We start from the raw sequence: 11,164 nt of genomic DNA on the forward strand, positions 1-11,164 counted from the left end.
GATCTATGACATGAGGCCTTCAGCAGGATCTGTATCCAGGGGTCTTAGATAAGAAGGCACATCACAAATTCAAAAGCACATGGGACAGTCATGGCTACGGTAACCAATCAATCAAGGCTGGTTAGGATTTTAGTGTCTATCTACGTTATTTCCCGGGTCAGATTATCTGGTGTTTGCTTATAGATGTGACTGACATTGCTTCACAAAGCACAAAGAACCTTTTGGGCTATTTCCCTGGCTCCTCAGTCACTCCACTCTCTCAATAATAGTTGTGACCGTGGGTATGAAAGAGATGTTTTTTTGGACTGGCTCACTCAAGAGGAAGAAGCTAGTGGTCACGCCCTTAGAGCAATTTGGGGGTGTCTGATACCTCAAAGGCAGAGATTTCTTTGATGTTGTGGGGTCCAGAGTGTTGCTGACATTGCATGGGTTATTTCCCACTATGAGGAATTGGGGGTGGGTATGAAAGGTAGATTGCTCGAGGACAGACTCAGATTCCAATTCTGCTCTGAGTTGAGAAGCACATTTGGATTTCTCTCCTATTGATGGGCCAGTCTTTGGTTCCTCTGGAGCCTGACAGTCTATGGGAGAACCAAAACCTATTTTCCTCTTGTTTTTCTTTCTCTCTCTCTCTTTTTTTCTTTTCCCATCAACACTTGTCAGGGATTCAAGGGGTGTGGGGGAGGGGGGAGCCTGGCAAAAGCCTGGGCTTCTTTCTGTACCAGGGCTTGCAAAAATGAGTCTAAACAAGGATCAGAGCAAGGCATTGTTCCAACACCACCGAGTGAGGAAAGTAGGTCACTGAAGAAACTGCAGGTTTGACAGAACTGGGGATTGAACTTATCACCCCGGAGCCCATTGGTGTAGAAAGCTAGCAGCCATGGCGGGGTCCTGGAGCAGCAGCAGTCTGCTACATGAGCAGGGCAGACTCACTGCGAATGGCTGCCTGCGTGATGGTCACTGTCCCTGCTGTGTTTTCTCCCTTCCTTGCCCTCATCACACCTGCCCTGGGAAAGCAGCTGAGATGCCTCTGGAGAACAGAGCAGGCCAGGTGGCAGCATCCCAGCTGCCAGATGCAAATGCAGAGCTGGCATTGGAAGCACCCACCCCCTCCTAGAAAGACAGCTCTAATTATAGCCAACACCAACCTTGTCCCATGAATGGCTAGCCACAGGGAAATGCTTTCTCTTCATCAGCCATAGCCAGGGGTGCTAGACTGACCCTCCTTGGTAAGCCTGCTCCCTTTTAGGGGCCCTGATGGTTTCAGAGGAAGGCTATTTTTTGTTTTATTCCCCAGGGGAAGGGGATTTTATTCCTTGGGACACTATTTTTTGCCTAATATGGACTTGTTTCAGGTTTCAGTTCCTTCAGTGACAACAACAAAATCATGGGAGGGAGCACTTCAGACCTGAGTGTCACACTGTTAATAGCCACGAGCCCAACAGCATAGGTTGTTCCTTTATCCAACAGTTTCAACTCTAACCCAAGGAAATCTGGTAGCTAAAGATCAAGTCAGACATAACCGTAAACTTGGTAACCAGTGGCTGATTTTCTACGACCTTAGCATTGAGAATAATGCTTGATATAATAGGGACTATAATTCCAATTCTGTCAGTTATTCATCTTGTAACTCTTGCCCATACACTTCAATTTGTCACCTGCACATTCCCCAGTTGCACAAGCTGGGAAATACTATTTATAGCAGAGTTGGAGCTTCAATTTCTAATGTGAAAGTACTTTTCTCAGACCTGGCGCCTTGAGGAAGCTCGGTCCAGTGCTTGCCTCTTCCCTCCTAGGATTTGAAAACGCTGAAGGAATTTCTGAATGGAGTGTTTGGAGTTAGACATTCCTCAGGCTGCTTCACAAAGGAATGATGTAGAAGATGCTGCCTCAGCCTTGCCTTCTCTCATGCTGTCTGCTACCCAATGCCGCTTTTAAATGTAAGTCATTTAAAATTGAGAAAGACTAAACTGCCACAACTCAGCTGTCCAGAGGCCACATATGACTAGTGGCTATCCTCCTGGGCAACACGTCTATAGGACATTCCACCACTGCAGAAAGCTCCCTTGGACGAGATCTACAATACTCTTCTAGAAGTTATCTTGTCCATACTCACGGGAGCGAGTTTCTTAAGTCCGACCCAGATTCTCTTTTGCCTCAGCTCCTGTTATCTCCAAAGATACCATCTGAATGGATACAGTATTTTTTCATTTCAGGACTGATGATTGATCTTGGTAGGTGTACTGGCTTTTGTGTGTCAACCTGACACAGGCTGGAGTTATCACAGAGAAAGAAGCTTCAGTTGGGGAAATGCAATGCCTCCATGAGATCCAGCTGTAAGGCATTTTTTCAAGTAGTGATCAAGAGGGGAGAGCCCCTTGTAGGTGGTACCATCCCTGGGCTGGTATTCTTGGGTTCTATAAGAGAGCAGGCTGAGCAAGCCAGGGGAAGCAAGACAGTAACAAACATCCCTCCATGGCCTCTGCATCAGCTCCTGCTTCCTGACCTGCTTGACTTCCTTTAGTGATGAACTGCAATGCGGAAATTTAAGCTGAATAAACCCTTTCCTCCCCAACTTGCTTCTTGGTCATGATGTTTGTGCAGGAATCCCTGACTAAGACAGTAGGTAAGTGTTCTACCACTGAACTTATCTTAGTCCATTGCTGTGAAGAGACATTGTGGCCATGGCAGCAACTCTTACAAAAGAAAACTTAGGATTGGGGCTGGTTTACAGTTTCAGAGGTTTAGTCCTTCATGGCAGGAAGCACAGCAGTGTGCAGGCAGACATGGTGCTAGAGAAGGAGCTGAGAGTTCTACATCCAGATTGGCAGGAAGCAGGATGACAGTGACATGCCAGCCTCAGAGCCTGGCCTCCCAGTGACACACCCCCTCCAACAAAGCCACGCCCACTCCAACAAGGCCACACCTCCTAATAGTGCCACTCCCCATAGGCCTATGGGGGCCATTTTTATTTAAACCACCACTGAACTGGATCCCCCCAACCTCCATTCCTGCTTTTTATTTTGTGACAAACTCTTACCAAAGTTGCTTAGGCTGGCCTTGAACCCACTCTGTAATTCAGACAGAATTTAAACAAGCCATCCTTCCGCATCAGCCTCCAAAGCAGCCCAGACTGCAGGCGTGCATCTCCACGCCTGGCGACTCTGTTTATCTCACAACAGAACCAAGAAAACCACCGCATGTGCCCGGGCTTGCTTCTGTCTTCCTCTGAGCTGGTCAAGCTCTTTTCCCATTTCTTTCTACCTTCCCCGTAAAGTGGTCAAGGGAAGGACCTCAGGGACATATCCTGGACAAACGGGGCTTTTATATGTCAAGGGTCTTGTGCCCTCATCCCCCCAACCATGGCTCTGTGCCTAGTTGCCTTTCAAAGCCCTGCACCTGATGCGGGTTCTTTTTTTTTTTTTGTCCTGGTGGCGTGAAAGTGGTAGTTGTTGCTGTTTTATGAGAAAGCTGGGGCAGGGAGATGTGTCAAAAAAAAAAAAAAAAAGAGTGACACAAAAATAGAAACAGAGAGGCTCCCTGCCTCCTGAGTTGCTTTGTCTTCTGGCTGTCAATATTAGCTGAAAGATAGTTGGTGGTCATCTTTCATGGGTATGGGGGATGCCCCAAGCACCCCTCACTGTAGGCTTTCCCTTCCCGTAGGGAACTCGTACTTACCCGATTGCTCTCGTGTTCTGTGATCCAAATAGAGCAGAAGACGTTTCCAGATGGGATTAAAATGCATGCTTGGATGATTTCAGCCAACTCCAGTTGGAGAGAGGCAAAAGTTGGCGTGATGGGGGCGGGGAAGCACGAAAGAAGTCAAGGTTAATTCGGCGTGTGAGGGAAGTTGAATTATTCATTTTCTGACTGTGTACCTTGGACCTTTTTTACCGCCTTCTCGGCTTTGGAGCGCAGTCGTCAAACAGGCCCCTCAGCCCCCTTCAACACACAGCTTGCCCTTTAGTTTTAAACAATGTGATTGTTTACTGGGGGACTAGGGTGCCGGTTGAAGGATGAGATGTGCCTTTTAGAAGGGCCCAAATGGAGCTCAGCTGAGGGGAGGGAGGGAGGGAAGGAGGGAGGGAGGGGGACGGAGGGAAGTTCCCCTTAGCACTCCATTCCTGTTAGGCCTTAGGGATTGGGGGAGAGAGAGTGGGGGAGGCAAGAGGTGTGAAAAGCGGCTGAGGGTTCAGAGAAGGGAGTTCAGGCTGCGGGATTTAGTCTGCCGGAGTCACTGGCGCTATTGTTTGTCTTTAAATGAGGTTTCCAACTGGAAATTCATTCGAATAAGAACAAAAAACAAATAAAACAAAAGGGGGGGGGGGACGGGGAGGGGACGGAGTTTACTGCCTCAGGAGTGGGGTGGGGTAGGATAGGGTGGGGGTGAGGTGGGGTGGGGTGGGGCGGGGGTGGGGTGGGGTGGGCGAAGCACCCAGCTTCAGGAAGGAGGAATGCTCTGGCCGGCTGTTCCTAGAAGCTAGCGGCTCTGTCTCACATCTCATGCTGAAGCAAAGACGAAGAAGTGTTTAGCTGGGATAGTCTTGGCTGTCCTTCCTTGATGCGTTTCCGCACAGGCCCAAATCGCTGCAGTTAAAGCCTGTTCAGATGGCCCTTTATTCTAGGGCTACTTCCTGGTCAGCTGCTGTTTCTAAGGGGGATGAAACAACGGAGCAGGTAGATTCCGGAGCTTCATCTGGGAAGGACGCAGACTCAGAGTCATGGCTGTGTCTACAGGAGGGTTCCTGAGCCACGACTGATAGATGAAAGCCCTTTAGAGAGCAGGGATTAAGAAAAAACTATGTAGAAAACAGGCATGGATATTCCCGAGTTCACCTAATACTTCTGATTGAATCAAACTCGGAAGTCATTGCAGGTACAAGTCTAAAGTGGCATCTAGAATCGAATTGAAATCAGAATTGAAAGTCTGGGGCAGAAGGATTTTGAGTTTAAGGCCAGCATTACAGCAAGCCCCTGTCCCAGTAAATAAGGAAGTAAAAGAAATAAATCAATTAATGAAGTAGCGATCAGAAACTCAAATGGCACGCAGAGGTCCGAATACACGTAAATAAATGAGCAGAGTCGGGGAGGGAGCGTTGGTAACAGGGAAGAGTGAACCTGGGACAACGTGGAGGCCACACAGCTATTCCAGCATCCCGGGGTCAGGCAGGAACACCAACCCAGCAGTAACACCGAGCAGGCTTTTCAAGATGACCTAAAAATCTGTTTTGAATTTTAAAAATATTGCTTTGATTTGTTTGTTTGTTTTAAATGCTGGGCCAAAGCAAAGAAAGGCTCTGGGCCAAACAGAAAGCATCCTCCATATCAGATTCAACCAGGGGTACCAGTGTGCAAGGCGCAATTTAGAAATATCTGTGACCGGGCTGGCCCAAGTGCAGCGATTTGCAGAGAATGCAGTTCATGGCTCTCCCTGTCCTGAAACCCTCTCCTCACGCTCAGTGGCAGCAGCATGAAAGCAGGCCAAAGGGCAGGACTCCATGCATGATCCGTTCCTGGGCAGTCATTTTGCTAAGTGGTTCTTACCAACCTACAGCTGTAGAGTTCCCCACCCAGTTCCAGGCAAGGCCTGGTCCTTCTTGGGGATTGGAAATTGTACTCTCACTTCTCTCCAGGCTAATTGCTTTAATGCATCCTGAATGTATCTAGGCTACCGCCCCCTAACCACTGGGTCATCATTTATTCACAGGCCTGAAGTCCCTTAAGCAGCCTCCTGCTGGCCCTCACGCTGTGGGGGATTAATGTAGTCTGGTTGGTGAGTCAAAAAGAAAGATGACATCATTTTCATGTCAGGGATATGTGCTTGTGTCTGCAGGGGTGACAGAGTGCAAAAAGAGGAAAACCCAAGATCCTTCCCTTCCAAGGTGGCATGAAGGCCCCTCCCCCCATCCTCCTCTTTCAATCCAATCTGGCTTCTCCTGAGGGAGTTATTAATGTGGGACACAGCCTGGCTCCTTCCCTTCTGTCTCCTCATATAAATCCAACTAATTAATTTACTTTAACAAGAAGAATCATTTTCTCTCTTTCGATCTTTGTTGTTGTTGTTAGGGCTTGGTTTTCTCTTACTGCAAAGCCAAGCCATGCCTGCTCTGATACCTTCTCTTCCAAGTTCATCTGTGCCAGGCTCAGTGTGTGAAGATCTCTTATTCCACAGAGGCAGATCCACCACTCTAAACTGGAAGAAAAGAACCCTTTATGTTAAGATTAAGTAAGAAAAAGTCCTAGAAGAAGAGGTAAAAGTGAGATTTTACTTTCTCCCAGGTTAATCTGGAAAAAGGAAAATGGGAAGGATACTTCATGTGATGGGAGCCAGGCAAAATGAGGAGATTTACAGGAGTTTTCAAAATCTCCAGGGACCAAATTACATCAAGATAAGTTTGAAGATCTTAATTGCCTTTTCTTGATGTCTCCAGAATCAAAACACCTCCTTCTGTAGGACAGTGAGTGTTCTAACCAAGCAAATAGGAAGGCAGAAGTGGAGAACAAAGTGTGTGTATGTGTGTGTGTGGGGGGGGGGGGGGACTTGTCATTTCTCTCTTGTGATTTTTTTTTTAGGAGGTAAGATAAGCAACCTAGTTCTGTCTTGGTTGAGTGACACCATTTGGTTTGGGCTGTTGGATGCGCTGTGGTAAGGAATTCAGTACAAACCAATGCCTTGGCTTTTGTTTTTGTTTTCTAAAAAACAAGTTTACAGACTAGCACATAGCAGTAGCATACTATTGCCTATTTTTTTGTTAAATCTTCTATCTCCTTTTGATGCTTGAATAGAAAACCTTGCCAGAAATTTGTCACTTATTGTCAAATAACGTCACCACACCTGGGGACAGCAAGACTGTGTGGGCTCAGATTGCTGTTCCAGGCAATGGTGTCAGCATGCAGAAGTTGAAGGTTGCCTTTACAAAGAAAATCAGCAGGAAGAGGAACTCGGGGAGGTGGGGGGGACCAAGCCGCTCAGATGTCAGTCTGCTCTCATCTGTGTCAGGAAGGTTGGAGTGAACTTCCAGATCATTCCTTGGAATAACTGTAATTCTAGTTCAGTGCTGACAGAAATTTTCTTTTCTTTCCTTTTTCCTTTTCTTTCCTTCCTCCCTTCCTTCCTTCCTTCCTTCCTTCCTTCCTTCCTTCCTTCCTTCCTTCCTTGCATTTTCTTTCTCCTCCTCCTCTTCTTTCCATGGGAGTGTCAATCTTTAAAAAAAAAAATCCCCTCCCCCCAAAAAGTAAAAGGAGGATCTGAAGAAGCAAGTGCCAGCCTGCCCCTTCACACTCATCTGGGAGAGGGGCTGGGAACTGCTAATGGATGTGCCAGCTGCTGTGGAAACTCTGCCAGGGTCCTGTGTGGGGCTTTCATGTCGCCACTGATGCCCTCACTCTTGGCCTCAGCTAGAGCATGACTAAAGATGCCAGGGAGGCGATCCTGAAACATTGGGTAAAAATGAACCCCCTTCTATGCCAGTTTACTTTTTGACTTAGTCTGGAAAAAAAAAATCTCAAAATATAGGCAAAATCCCTCTCCCTCTTAGGACCTTTGAAATTCATCCTTTGAGGGGTAGGGTTAAGGATTAGAAACCTCCTTCTTCCCTCTCTCCTTTTCTTGCTGTGAAAAAAATACCCAACCAAAGCATTGTATGGAGGAAAGGGTTTATCTTGGCTCCCAACTGTGAGCTCAGCCCAGCAAGGCTGGAGTGCTCTAGCTGTGGCAGCAGGAGAGAGAAGCAGCTGGCCACAGGGTATCTGTGAACAGGAAGCAGACAGCGGTGAACACTGGCACTCAGCAGTCCCTCCCTCATTTCCTCCTTTTGATTCAGCTCAGCACCCAGTCTATAAAATGGTACTGACCAAGTTCTGTTGGTATCTCCCATCTTCAGTTAAACCTTCATGCAAATGCCCTCATGGGCATGCTCAGAGAGGTGGCTCCTACATGAATCTAAGTTAATTGACAATGAAGATGAACTGTCTCTTACCCCTTCCCTTCCCTCTTCTTTCCTCTGTAATGTCACAAACTGCATACCTACATATTTAAAACTGATATTAAAAAAATTTAGAAATGACTACAATCTAGACTATATTAGGTATATTTCTTTCTGGGGTTTCAATTGCCTGTGGTCAACCATAATTAAAAATTATAAAATAGAAAAATCAGAAATAAAATATTCCCATTTTAAATTATGTGATGTTTTTGAGTAACATGGTGGACTGTCACACCATCCTAGGATATGAATCATCTTTCTTGGTCCATCATATCTATGATTTATTGTATATGTAGGGGAAAAAAGTGTATGTTCTTCACAATCCACAGCATCCACTAAGGGCTTAGAAAACATCCATTGTGGGTAAGGGGACAGGAAACATGTAAAAATTTGCAAAGTGAAATACACAACATTCCCTTTCTTGGCTTCATATGCAGCACACATCCCTGATAACACCGGCTACTGTTTATTGAGCACTTAGCACACATTAAGACCTTTGCATCCATCATCTCATTTAGCCCAACAACCAAAACAGCACAGGGATGAAATAGTTCCCTTCTTCATCTTGAGAGTCTCTATTAATGGGTTCTTTCATGGATGGAATCTTGCTACTATACCCAGCCTAAGCCAAATGGTTACTATAACCAGAGTAAAGTTGCTACGAGGTGTTACATAATTTTCACTCTAGAAAAAAAAGGAGAATCTTGTCCAATGAACTGCCCTTTGGGAGAATGTTGTTCCTGAGCAACTTGGATATCTCAAAGGGAATTAAGTGGCACTGACAGCCTATTCAACCCCTTCAGCTTTGAAATGTTTTGAGGGAGCACATGGGTTCAGAATAGCACATGGCATAATGTATATCGCCAGTAATGCTAGCAATTTTGATGGTCATCATTATTAAATTATAATACTCTAAAGAGTCTATTAACACACCATCTTACGGATAGAGAAACTGAGGCAAAGGACATCAAAAACTTCTCTAAGGTCATGTGGCCAAGCCAAAAATTTGATGATCCAAGCAATAGGTCATTCTTCTATTTAGTTTACAGCTAAAATACTTTGTTAACTTTCACTGAAGAAAGTAATATAAGATCATGCATCTCTCTCTCTTCCTCCCTCCCTTCCTCCCTCTCTCTCTACACACACACACACACACACACTCAACACACTTCTTACATAGGGAATCCATACCTAAAGCAAACATAACATGTACTGAAAGCTGGACATGTGTCACACTAGAAGCATTTCAATCCCTTTGGTAGTGATGGAGTCTTTAATTACCATGCACCACTGCTGTTAACCTCTGCAAAAAAGTCTAATTATCACAGATTAATGAACAGAGCTTAGGCACATGTGAGGGAGCTTTGCTGAGGGGTTTTCATTTCTGCATCTCATTATCTTCACCAATATTGCTGTTATAGAACTATTATTATTATTATTATTATTTATACTATTACTTTTAACTATGCTCTGTGAAACATCAAAAACAGAGCCCTTGAAAGAGCTCAGGGCAGGGATTTCTTTCCAGGAAATCTTAAGGAAGCCTGTAAATTGGGTGGCTGCTTCTGGCTGTTCACTGATGAATCATGCCACATCGGTTCAGAAGGACTAAAGCTTAGACGGTCGCTAAGGAAACAGGGTGATATTTTGGAAGTATCTGAAACCACAGAGAAATTTCTAGGGAAAAAAATCAATGTCTTAGTCAAGAGTTGGGTCAACCTTATCTTTGTCAGGGTGAGTAAGAAGAATGCAAACACAGGTCCAATTCTTCATTCCTGTCAGCAGCAAAACCCAAAACCACACATGTTGGCCTGGGATGCACAGAAAATGTTCTCTGTGCGCAGAAGAAACAATGTTTGCTGTGTGGATACTGATAACTGGCCAGGAGGCTGGTCCTTGGACCAAGGCTGTGCCTGGCGGCCATCTTTGAATATAGTCACAAGCTCTAACAGAGCTGGTGCTCTCCTGAGAATCTTAGAAATTCCAATGTCACGTTCTGTCAAGACAACAAGCTTGTAGCTAGCAAAGGGCTGTGGCCACATAGAGGCTGGGACCTCAGGAGGATCTTGGGTACAATCCAACAGACAGGTTTCATTAATAAATGATTAGATTTGCAAATCTTGTCAGTAGAGATTGCTATCACAGAATTAATGACATAAATAAGGAAACATTTCCAGTGTTGCTGGCTGGCTTTCAGAGCAGAGCGGATCTCTGCTTTTGCTGCAATTTATGGCTGCCTCTTTGATCAACTCCTGGGGAGTTCAAGGAATGATTTTTCTGCTTCCAACACCTGCCTTCAGCTTTTAGATTTGCTTTAAATATCATTTTATGCTTTCAACACAAAGGTTCCCCAGGATAATTTCAGCTAAAGATAAATACAGATAAAGTGAATAATCTGTAGCAAAGAAATCTGAATTGTGTTTTCAGATATGACCCATTTGACATGGGGTTAGGAAAGGGTTGGGGGTGGGAGATTTGCTCACAATGAACACACAAAAGTGTCCACAGTGTTATTCCAGGCATCTATACTATGTAGCCCAAAGTCAAAGACATCTCCTGACTCAAAAGCAAACGGAGATGGCACCCAGTGTGGATCACCCAGCAGGTGCGTGAAACATATGCTCAGGATATTAGGGATGCAGGGGTACTTATTTTCCTTTGTAAAATATAACAAAGAAAAAAGTCTGAGAACATTAACCATCTTTATTTCTTTTTAAGTAATGAATTCAGGAAAATATGATTATGAAGATGTAACATGCACAATGTACATGTATTGAAGAAAAATTGTCATTTCCCCTGGGAAAAGGTGAAGGATCAAGTTGTGTTTGAGCATCCGCTCACTCACCACTCTGTGACTTGATGATCAGTATATACTGCTCAGTGATTAGAACAAGATAGATCACTTACATCATGGCTCCTTTCCTGTGTTCCTGAACTCAGAGGAAGACACATGCAACAGAGGAGAAGCACACATTCACATTAGAAGATTAATATGTGAATCTCAAGAGAGGGGATGAAAGACATGGAAATGACTTGGTCTGGGGCAGAAAATTAAAGCCATGAAGTCTACCCAAGAACCAAATAGGAAAACAGCAATAGCTAAAACACGGGGTTTCTTACTAGGCTATCAGAAGGAAAGATTTCCTTCCAGGATAATTGAGCTGGGCAGATCGAACACT

This window comes from Apodemus sylvaticus, chromosome 9 (genome assembly GCF_947179515.1).
Source record: "Apodemus sylvaticus chromosome 9, mApoSyl1.1, whole genome shotgun sequence".
In the NCBI taxonomy this organism is placed as follows: domain Eukaryota; kingdom Metazoa; phylum Chordata; class Mammalia; order Rodentia; family Muridae; genus Apodemus; species Apodemus sylvaticus.